We start from the raw sequence: 12,354 nt of genomic DNA, 5'->3' as shown, positions 1-12,354 counted from the left end.
AAAAAATTAAACAAATTAATCAGAAGCTATCTTATTTCGTTTCACTTAGAAAATTCTCGTATTATGTTTATAAAATACAAGATATTAATATATTATCGAGCGATAACGACGAACATAAAATAAGGAATTGTTATTAAATTATATTAAATTATTAATATTTAAAAATTTGAAGGTTTTTCTATACATATTTATATGTTTCAAACTACAGGAAATGTATTTTAAAAATCTATATTATAACGAAAGTAAGAATAAATTTTCTTATAATATAATTAGTTAAATGTATGAGGAAGCATTACTTATATAGTAAACATAGTATAGTAATAGTAAACGTAAAGAAAAAGATAATTGACCATACGAGATCGGTCTAAATATTTATTCTTCAATGAGACTTTTCGCACAGTACACGGATTGTCCTTGGTTCTACTAGGTACAGATTCTACTATATGTGGAAGTTAGGTGACCGTTCACATCAGACCCTGAAACGGTGCTAATTGGCCTGTTGCGAAGGGTAATGTGCGAAAGCTCTCGTAACACTCCTCACACCGCCCTAAACCAGACTTACTTCCGGTTGTGCTTCGATATAAAGGCAAAGATTAAGTTGCCTTTATTCCTTACAATATTTTTACGATATTTATTTTTCTAGTAAAATATAATTACACTATGTGTTCGTATATTAAATTTTATTTTGGATTCTATTACGAACAGTCCTGAGTTTTGAAATAAATATTAATTCATACGAAATGTACAATTTGTTTAAGCAGGATGAAACTATACAAATGTACTATACTGATTTAGTACACTTTCAAATAGTTACAAAAATTTAATATTTTCATTATAGAAGCGAAATGTTCACGTAAAAAACACAGAATTTCAAGAAAATGCACTGCTTGGTCTTCTTTTTCATATAATAATAGCACTCTATTTTGCGATCGACGAGAAATAAGCTCAACTTATATGAACCTTAAACCATACAATGGACTGGGTCAAGGTACAACGATTTTAACCAGATGCTTGGAATTCCCAAATGGCGATAATCCCTCCGTATTTCAGGGATACCTTCTACCTCATAGGCAGACGTTATGATTAAACCATTGACTTCTTCTCGTTGATTCACTCCTTAATCTAAATTCTCTTCAAATGAATTTCGTTTATCGTGACGTCAACACACAATAAACTTGCTTGATGATGGTTAAAGTTTCTGCTCAAAACACGGTATTACTTAAAATTCAAAATCATTAATGTTCGACAACACTTGGCCGAATAAGATTTGAAAAGAATCGGGCGAAGGATTAAACTATGAAAGTAAAGTATAACGATTTCAAATCGATGATCTCCAATTGAGAATGAGAAAGAGGGAGAGAGAGGTGAAGGCCAGTCCAAAGTCCAGAAGGGTGCTTCGCCTCGCGGGCAAGTACCCCAAATTTAAATCGTCGCTTCCACGACGACACCAGTGAATCTCCTCTGGGCGATGGCGAGAGAATTCGAAGAGGCAGGGTGAAAAGAGGGAACGAGAGGGAGGACTCGGGGGAAACAATTTACCCGAAATTCGCCTCGTCGCGTTTGGCGACTGGATACACTCTTATTTGTCCCCTCGGCAATCTGTCGACTCCGAACGCTCAACCCCTTCTCCTCGTTTCCTCTTGGTTCTCCACCTCCTTTCCAGCAACCCCTTCAATCCCCACCAACCCCATTCTTCTCTATTTCCCACCTCTTCTCGCGAAGCGCGAAACCGCGAAACCTCACGGGAATTTTAAACACCGGTGATTCGTCGGTGTTCTTTAGCGTTACTCCTGTCTTTTTCTTTCTTACATACACGTATATACATACATATAAACGTTTCTCTATTTTCCCCCTTTTTTCATCTCTCTCTTCATCTTTTTTCTTCCTCAACTTCTTCCCCCATTTTTTGTGCTTCTTTTTTACCATATCTTCTGCCTAGGCTTTTTCGTTCATTTCGCAAGTATACATCCTCCCTTCCTATCCGTTGACTGGAACGCTTTCTCCGCAGACTACGACGAGCCATCGTTGCTGAGACATCCGTACGCTTCCCATGGTGATAATGCGGAAACATTCAAATCTGGCGCAGCCTTTCTTCCTTGACACGCGAAAATCGTGGTCGGAGCTAGCAGAGCGACGATGATGTTGTCTTTGTAGAAGGGGACCGCCTCGACGTTAACGCGCCCCTCTGACAAGGTCGAAGGGTTCTTCACTGGGGTACTTACGCACTGGTAATCTTATAACGAACGCGGTCTGTGAATTAATCCGTTGGTTAGGATTGGCCATAGGGTCTCTGAATGGTGACTGACACATCATCGTCAATCGATATTTCAGCCGTGAATTTTTAATTTTTGACTCTTCAATAGAATATTTGCTTTTTTTAAATATAAGTTGTTAATTATTTTAACGTGAACTTTGAGAATTTTAAAACTTGAAATATTATGCTATAGTATTTAACTTTATAATTTTTGCACCTTGGGACTTTCGTTCATGTCTGCTTCCATTGAACGCTAGTGATTGAGTATCGTTTATTTATTTCACCAAATAATTTTGTTCATTAATGATTTGAATACCACTTTCATTTCAATCGCATTCATTTTTGATAATAAGCAAAAATAATCGTCCAAATAATTCTTAAATTTCTTTATCATTGACCCTAAATTTTACCCTAATTAATCCTCCAATTTTGCCAAATAACTTTGGAGATTACCGAAACTCCTTTTCACACCCCCCCCCCACTTTCCCCTATTGATACACGACGAAGCCCCATCCTTCGGATTCACAATCGTTCCAACGAAACGCGGGTCTATCTACTATTGTAAGTACATAGATTAGGATGTGACACGAAGAAAGAAGAAAGACGAACATAAGAAGGAGAAGAAAAAAAAAGACGAAAGGCAGAGACAAAGGGAGAAAAAAGTAAGAACATCGGCGAGGGACAAACGAGGATAGCAGCCGGTTAAATCCGAAACACGGTCAACGTTCCATCAAATCGAAATTCATCTAACGGGAGAAGGGCATAAATACAGCCGTGTTGTTGCGCATCTGCTTTCGCGAAAGAACGGAACGGTTAGGAAAAGGGCGAGAGATGAGGAATCACTCGAATCGGCGGGAGCTCACGGCGGGGCGTGTAATATTCCCGGGAAGTAAAGCTCCCGAGAATTTCAAGACCCCTCCCCCACCGTCAACCCCCTGTGTCCGTCTCCCTGTGGCCCCTCTACAACCACCCATCCCATCCTTCCTTTCTCCCCCTTCTACCCCCCGTGCGAACGTATCCTCGTGCTCGCAGCAGGCAGTACCAACCACCCCACCGACTACGAGAAGGGATGCAAATAACTGGTGATAACAACAGATAGCTGTGCCGGTACGGCTGACTCTATATCTGTGTCGGTGTACCACTACGCGGTGGCGGTTTAGGTTTCGGGGGCGAAGGGAGATCGAGGAAAAGAGCGTGGCAGGGTGGTAGAAGGGGGAGGGGATGACTGAGGGTGGTCGGAGCGGAGAGGCGCGCAAAGAGGACGAGTAACGGAGATAGAGGGAGATAGAAAGATACGATGGAAGATGAAGAGAGTACACAGAGGGTGGTCGTCGGTGGGAGTGAAGAGGCCGGCAGAAATCGTAGAGTAGCGAGAGTCAGAGAAGAGATGGCTTCGGCTGCGAGGGTAGAGGGAGTAAGAGGTGGCGGTGGAGGTGGAGAAGGAGGAGGGGTGACAACAGAAACCGGGTAGAAGGTAGCGAGATGGGGAGGGTTGGTCTCTCTGTTGGATGTGGAGAAGGGTGCAAAGAGAGTAGATAGACAGAGAGGAATGGATAAAATGAGGGAAATGAACGAACGAAGGGTAGAGAGAAAGGACTGAAACGAGTCAGCTTACTGGAGAAACGAGAAAGCGAGAAAAAGATAGAGACGGAGATAGAAACACGGTGAAAAGGGGGTAAGGGCGAAGGTGGAAAAGAGAAAAGCTACGTGACTATATAGTAGTGGTCCGAGGAAAGCGGCGATACGGAGGGTGACGCGAGGGGAGCATTCGAAGGGTGTGTAGACGGGTGTGGAGAGCGAAGGAGAGGAGGAAGCGGAGGGACGTCACTCGCTGTCGCATCGAGCGCGAGCGATGAGTGGCGCGCGCTCGCTCGTCTTTTGTTTGCGATACGATGCGACTGCCAGGCCTCGTGACAGCGGTGATGGGCGGCGGGGGTGGTTCGTGGAGGAAAGGGATCACGGCGAGGAGGTGGGTCGGGGGCGTTGGAGGCGACGGTAGAGCGAGAGGGAGAGCCGACGGTGGTGTGCGACCGCGAGGATGAGCAAGAGGGCGCGGGGAGAGGGTAGGAGAACTGAGCTGGGTACCGGGTGAGAATCACAGAGGTACGCTACACTTAACGCGACCCATGCGTACATATGTTACATGGATGAGCGTACGTATATGAGCGTCGATACGTGCACGTAAATTTCTACTGCCGGCTTGTTCCGTGTATTGGGGCCTTGTTGTCAGCAGGTTGCCGGATGCACATCCACCTACAGATCTCTCTGCTCTTCTCTGCTCCACTCTTCTGCTCTACTCCGCTTTGCTTTGCCCGCGAGTAACGCACCGCTGTTGTATATGTATATATACGTTTGTATGTACATATATGTATGTATGATTGAGTATGTGTGTCTATCGAATGTATCGGGACTAGCTATACATACGGTTGACGTACACGACGTTTTGGGGATAATCGTCTCTACTATCGTACGCGTACTATTGGATCAGACTTAGGTGAATGTTGTAGGGTCGTAAGAACGAGATGAGCAGAGGAGAGACAGAGACGAATGTACGGATAAAAGGGAGCGTTGAGCAATTTCAGATTTGCTTCCGACACGAGTTGGTATTTCGTTTAGCAAGTTATTGAATCAGCAGCGCGGGTTTCGCGTTAACGCTAATTAACAGGTTATCGATATTTCTTTAACGAAGAAATTTTTCTGCTGGATAAATTGCGATGAATAGCAGCTGTTCTTCCTTTTGAAATTTTATACGATCCGCAAATTGATAAAGACTAACAATAATTTATCCTTAGAGATCAATAAATGTTACGTGATAAACGCACCAATATAATTTATTATTCTTATATTTCAACTTTTGTATGAATTAATTAAATATTAATATCTTTTACAATATCACAAAGTATAATTCTATTCCCTTTTTATAGTACATTTTAGTATTTTACCAACTTTTTTAAAATTCAATTAAAAATATACAAATGAATGATAAATTAAACAATTATTCGATAATAAAAAAAATAGAAAAAACGTGTCGTCTAACAAGTCAAAGAAATACGTATGCCGTCCTATGAACAGTAGTGTCTGTTCATTACAGGAAACTTCTACTGATCCCCGAGGATATGTAGTTGTTTCACTGACTGGTCAGACATCCTACGCACGTGAATTCATACACAAGGTCGTAAACGATCATATCCAATAATAGGATTTCAACCAGCAATTTTTATGATAGGTATGACAGAAACGAATGCATCCTATCAGGCTGATTATTACGTAAAATCGTTATTACATTCGTTTGCTCTTGTAGCAATCATCAATGATTGAACGTATGCATGCATGCAAATGCTTCGCTTATCGGAGGCTTATTGTCAATATGGCTGTTTGCATGCAGAACAGTAGATACGCCACATCTGTATTTGTCTTTTCAGTATTTCAGATCCTCTCTATTAATTCCCATTTCGCGTCAACAATATTTGCGTTCTATTTTGAAGATGCACGTGTTCACGCGGCACGCGCGAAAGATACCACGTTTTCCATGAATTTCTCACGTGAGGATGTTGCCTTGCTCCATTCCCCTATTAACTTTCTCTGTGATTGATATATAACCCTGCTACGAAGTCCTTAAGAGGTTTCGCGTCGAGTCTGGATTTATCGTGAATCTACGATAACAAGCAAATTTTCATTCAGATAGACAAAGATATTCTTCATAACTATTCTTATACCTATCTATAAAAAAGAATACAACGTTAATAATTCAAGTTTACAGATATTTCTCTACAATTAAATATTCCAACGTAGGTTTCTAACTTTCTTTTAAAGATTTTACATTTCTCGAATGTTTAGAGATTTCAAAACATGTTTCCAAAACATTTTAATAAAGTTTAAAATCGAAGACGTTATAAAGATTTTTTACCGTTACAGTCTATGTGAAAATCTGTATGGATTTTTTACAGAGTATTTTTTAGAATAACGACGACTCGACGGTTCACGATATGCCATAAATTACTGAACCGATTGATTTGAACTTTGGCGTACGTGCTGAGAATATCTCTACATTCCTTACTACTTTTGGATCAATATTTTTAACACATCTTTGCAGTTTGCAGAAGTTTCATGTGCTGCATATTTAAATTAACTCTCGAACACTACCATGGTTGTTCATGAAAAGTGAATTTTTTTCCAATTATCGTTTCGTAATAATACCATCGCGATATCATGATGTTATTTGTAAAACAATTACAAACAATAACTTGTCTGCTTTTCATTTAATCTTGAATAATAATCGAATATGTAATTGTTTGAACTTACTGATAGAAATCACTGATATAAAAGAAAGCAATGAAATCTCACTCATAATAGATTCGAACTGTTACATTGAAATCTTGCTACAATTTTGAAAAAATTATTGTGACAATACACGCTAAGCAATGATTCCTACGATATTAATGAAACAGTTGAATTATCAATAAATATACATACCTGCAAAATTACTATGTCACAATCTGATTTGATTTTTTATATAAAAAAATCCGAATATCAACATCTAAATGTATCATTTAAATAGAACAGCTGTTTAATTTTTTCCAAGCGTAAAAGCGATGCGGGCTAAGCGATTAAACTTAGTCAGAGCTTACGTTACAAAGTTTATCGGCAAGGGATTCTGTGTCCTTAATTGCACGACGTTCCGCGGCGAAACATTTTTGTTTCGCGACAGTGAGCGAGCAACGCCGCGGAAGCGCGACCGATGTTTTATTGTGACAAGGCTCAAGTGCGAGGTGTTCGGTGCACGGGAGGAAATATACAACCGCGAGCTTTAAAGTGCACCGATGCACCGCGCTCGAGAATTTCCGTGGATATAGAACGCGCACGGTTCGTAGGAATAGACGCGCCAACGCGACCACGTATTATTACGTAAGCATTCGATACTAAAGAATGCCGTGCACCAACCGTCGCGGTATTTTATTAAACGTTTCTCTATTTTAAATGGAAAAACGCGAGTTTCTATCTTTGATAGAGAGGAAATGTTATGCTAAGAATAAGACAGGCCAAAAACATTTTAAATGGGAAGAAATTTGCGTGATTGTTGTTTAAATGTATATTGCATTGAAATTATTTTATAAATGGTCATTTAGAAATGACTAGTGCAGAAATGTTATATTAAATCTGTAGCATAGAATTTTGGGAAGTAAATTTATTTATATGTTTTAAGTATTTCTATTTCAAGATCCTTATTGGCAAACGCTTATCAATTTTTGCAATCTTTTGAAATCAAAATGAATTCCAGTGATTATCCGAGTGAAAATCAAATTAAAATTTTGTCAAGATATTGTTTTAAAAGGTAAGCGGAGAAAAATCAGAACGAAAGAAAATGTTCGTAAAGAGTTGATATTTTTCGTCATCCTCGTTTAATTAAAAAGATATAATCATATTAAACGACGTAGTTACATATCAACTATATTCAAACTGAATCTACTTTCTATATCTTTAAAAAACTGTAGATATGAAAACTAAAATTCTATATTACTTCTGTCTTGCATAGAAACGCTTTATTTTCAGCTAGTAGGTACGTATGTTTGTTTTAAAATGTATATGTAAAGCATTCGAATCATTTGCCCGGAAGAATATCGGGAAGAAAATGGGAAACCTGGCCGAAAATAACGGTTTGGTGATACGAAGAGGAGACGAAGTAAGTTCGAGATGACAGAGTGGGGTCAGAGGATAACTCGGGTCTCGACCGGAGCTGCTTTTGACACGAATACGTTTATGCGATCACTTGGCCTCTCGTTTCTCACGTTAAGGCTCTGTCCACACCGACACGAATCACTTATCGGTTATTTTATTTCAGGAAGAACGCGTCGCCGAGCTTCTTTGTAACTCAAGAAAAAAAGATTTTCACCCGCTGATATTCTAAAGGGATATTTCAGCTGGGTCGCGAAATTTCCTTTTTTCCGTTTTTTCTCGTCTTCGCTCGCGCTTACTTGGATACGTCTGAATCTATAATGCTTTTGATATCAAGCTTTAGTCGGTTGGTATAATCGAGTCGCTTCGCGGTGAAATAAAAAAAAAAGAAGACGGAGGAGGAAAAAGACAGAAGAGAAAAAGAAAGAAAATGAAATCCGCTGACGACAGAGCTTGGTTTTTAAGTGAATCGCGTCTGTAAACGCGATGTCGCGTAACACGAGTGCGCGAAACACCGCGAACCTATTAGCGCGTGAAATGGAGCGACTTGAAAGAAACGAATTCTATCCTCATCGAGGACGACGGTAATCTACGTAATCGCAGACACGCTTCAAAGTGTTCAACTTAATCCGAGATGCAGGAATTTTCTCGACTACTAACGCGTAATTAATTCGCGAGCAGCATCAATTAAATCGCGACTCACCGATGTCGCGAGTGCTTACTTCTACAAATCGATAGGACAAGAAAGGAAAGGCTTGCTCTACCTTGGCCAACGTCCATTATATTAATACATCGGTATCGATTCTGTCATTTAAAATCAACGATTTGAATAGAAGCATGCAGCGTGTTTTCGTATAATTACGAGCGGCGTAAAACAACGGCGACGGACGCGCGGATTCGGCTTCGATATCGGCGCAAATTAAAAATAAAACGCAAGAGGGTCGCATTGTGATATCACCGCCGACTTCGAGGAATATGAAAAGCGTGACGTACAAAATTTTTCTCCGTGTAATTGCGATAAAAGTATATTTATACATTTACATATATACGTGTATATATGTGTATGCGACAGACTAAATTAACGTTTCGCGTGTAGCACTTTGCCAACGCTACGCTATAAAAGAAGCCGGTGCAAATGGGTTAAGGACGAGATACTTTTCACGAAAATCGCAACACGCTCGTGTAGTTCTTTTCTTGCCCGTTGACGCGTTTACTACTCAGCCCATCCATCCGGTGACTTCCGGTGACGTGATGACGAGTATAACTCCTGGGCCATACGACGCATTAAACGCGAGGACAATTAAATGGCCCCTTCGCTGATTCCCGCTGGTAACTTATTCCCAAAGTTCCCAAACTTGGTCGCGCAAACAACTTTAATTAAATATCTACCAGCGATGCCTGCGCGTGTTCGTCGATGAACCACAGACGAAGAAGGAAGAGCTGCAAACAAACGAAAAGAAACGATCATCGAGCGAAGAATAAGAGGAAACAAAGAAAAGAAGGTAAAGTTAAAAAGGAGAAAGATTTACGGAGAAGAGATAGAGAAAAGTGAAAAAGCGAGAGAAGTAATCGTGAATACCTAATAATGTAATACTAGGTTAATACACTCTAGAAGACTTGGAATCGCGGTTTTCGTTAATGAAAATGAATAATGGACAGGGTAGATAATCATACCGCATTCGATGTACACAACCACCCCCAACCACGCCATTTTCTAATTGAGTCCATCATCGTATTGGCATACCACGGTTTTCGTTAATTATAATGAATCGTGAATCACAGCAACGCCTGTATTAGGGTAAATACAAGACTGGCTATTTTTGTTACGTGGAATCGAATTACCGCTACGTTTCTGTAAACAAGAGATCAATGCGATATTAGAAAATCGTTCTAATGAAATATAACGAGAAAACTTGTCACGACTTACCCTCGACCATAAAGAACGTGATTTATATTCGTACGTGTAAATTACTTAAATCCTGAATTTTTTAGAACACTGCTTGAAGATACAGTTATTCGTCTGATTGCTTTTTAGTGTGTCGATTTGATTAATTGTATGAATTGTAGACTGTAGTAAAATATTGACATTATATGTATATATGATGTTTATTATGTTAGTTAATTTAATTGAAGTGATTACTAATAAAGTTAAAATATGAAAAATGTAATTCGCAATAATAGTATGCCAACTATTTAACCATTTAACGTACTTACATGCCCGTGACATCCCTATGAAGAAATAAATTGTTTTTAATTTAATCTTTATAAATTCAAAGAAGGCGTATAGTTTAAGATCTCAGACATCTACATATATATCCTATAAAAAATAGACGATACACCCATCTGTATTGTAAGTTGTTTTTTATTATGAAAAGAATAATTACATACTCTTACTCTGCTAAATTTCCCATAGATACGTAAACATCCACAGTTTATTTATGATAATCGCATCGACACCGGCCAATCTTCGTAATCAACGTTCGTCGTCAATCCGCCACTCTTGAAATCATTTCGATCTTGACTGGAAGCATCAGCGTGGAGTGGGCCGGGAACGAAAAATCTCTCTCTTTAGGAAAATTATGGACGGTTCGGAAGAACGCGATCCAGTCGAAAAGCACCATTGATACGAAAACGAGTATCGACTTTGACTGTCCACCGACTCTCACCTTTGCCAGTGCGTTCCTTTTAATCTATCCGCGTGATGCAACGGACTGCAACGTTCTTCTGCCTCCGAGGGCTTTCGGATAGCAATAGAGGAAGAGAGAATGAGAGGGAGGGAAGAAGGAGAGGAAAAAGAAGAGAAGATGTATGCGGAATCGCGCGCGTCGAGTACGTGGAACGCATTACACGATCATCGCGTACGGAAAGCCCAGATCAATTACATAATGGCGCGACTGAAACGGATGCTCTTCAACCACCGCCCCGAGCCCCCTTAGCCCCGTCCCACCCCAAAAGCGTCCCTGCGCTCCTGGCACAGCCCCTTTCGCAAAGTGACTATAGAACAAAGGGTTGAGCCTCTTCTCTGCGGGCGCAGTAATTATTATGCTCTTTGACGATCCCTCTGTCTGTCAACGGTAACGCCAACGGAATCGATACTTCTAAAACTTTAATCGTTTCACGTATGAGTGACATGCTTTCGCGTTAAGCCGCATGTAAAAATATTTCACGTCCGCAGCCGAGCCTCGAGGGAGACGAGGAGGTGTCGAGAAGGGTACCATCCGTGTCGATGATTTTCCTTTCATCTGAATCGATGACTCGGTGGAGTAAAAACTTTATAGATCGGTAGATATAGGGAAAAGTTTCGATTTAGCGGTAAGATGTTTGGTTTGGCTGAGTGTGTCGTGCGAAGATTTGAGGTTGAGGGATTAATAATCGATAACGAGTTCTTCTTATTTAAGAAGAATGTACTTCAAATATCTTATTGAATATGGTATGTCTTATTAGATATATTCATATACTAATATCTCGAAGATTTTGCATCCCATACACCGAGGCACTTTAAACTTTAGGCCATTAAGAACAGTGTATAGGTTCCAAGGACCTTGACCCATTGTATGAATTTCAACAACTTCCACAGACCCCATAGTTGATTATGTGGTTCTAATGTATGCCATATTGCTTAAATATTAAATATTATATTGTTATTGTAGTAAATATATTTAATTTAATTCTTAAACGATTAACATTAGTTTGGGATCTCTTTCGTGTGGTATAAATAATCGTCGTGGATTGATACGTACGGTTGATTACGAAAAAGTCATGTTAACTGTGAAAAATTGTGAAAATCGTATAACCACAAAAAAATGTGTAGAAAATATTGTGCAACCACCTTAGAGGAATATTATTCTTTTCTTCAAGAAAGGTATATTCTGTCCCATTATTTTACAACCAATGATTCAATGATTTAGATAAGTATGAATATAAAGAATATTAAACCTGCAGACATGTTTGTCAACTTATTAGATAAATTTTCAGTCTATTCAATTTTCGAATTTTGAACATTTAACACTATATTCTACAAGAACTACTAAGAGATATTCGATATTACTTCAAAGACGAAAAGAAATAAATACATTCGTTCAAAATACAACTAAACGCAGCACATAACAATTAAAAAATTTCTTATCGTGCCTATTACAGTGACTCAGACGTCGATAAAGGAACAAACAGATAAGAAATTGTTGACTCTATGTATATCAGTGAAGGAGAGGGAATACAGAAGATAAACGGAGGATCATGATATTGCCGAGAGTTAGATACTTTCCTCGATCAGTAGTGAAAAATGATAGGGCGCGATCGAGCTGGCGTCGCTGGGATCTCATTATACCCCGTGGAAAGACGAGATCGTCTCCGTAGAACTTCTTTTTCGCCTGGAAGGAAGGAGGGCCTCCCGTTTCACGATACAGAAACGCTTTCCTCGTTAGTCT

At 39.6% G+C, this 12,354-nt stretch overlaps 1 protein-coding gene and 1 long non-coding RNA gene across 5 annotated transcripts in view; both read right to left on the bottom strand.

Moving 5' to 3' along the window:
• Positions 1–12,354, bottom strand: part of Gro (TLE family member transcriptional corepressor groucho) — a 250,854-nt gene that overhangs the window by 190,470 nt on the left and 48,030 nt on the right. The gene's annotated exons all lie outside the window — the stretch shown is intronic.
• On the bottom strand, positions 5,068–10,443 carry LOC139990399 (uncharacterized). Of its 4 annotated transcripts, none has more exons than XR_011800564.1 (4): positions 10,316–10,443; positions 9,602–10,156; positions 6,728–9,367; positions 5,068–5,974 (listed from the first exon to the last, which is right to left on the bottom strand). It is a non-coding gene; the product is annotated as an uncharacterized lncRNA (long non-coding RNA). The 4 variants fall into 4 exon arrangements; XR_011800566.1 differs by having other exon boundaries at positions 6,728–9,779; positions 9,855–10,156; XR_011800563.1 differs by having other exon boundaries at positions 6,728–10,156.

This window comes from Bombus fervidus, chromosome 1 (assembly GCF_041682495.2).
Source record: "Bombus fervidus isolate BK054 chromosome 1, iyBomFerv1, whole genome shotgun sequence".
NCBI classification, from domain to species: Eukaryota; Metazoa; Arthropoda; class Insecta; order Hymenoptera; family Apidae; genus Bombus; species Bombus fervidus.
Note: the sequence above shows the minus strand (reverse complement) of the source record. Positions and strands in the feature narration are given on the sequence as shown.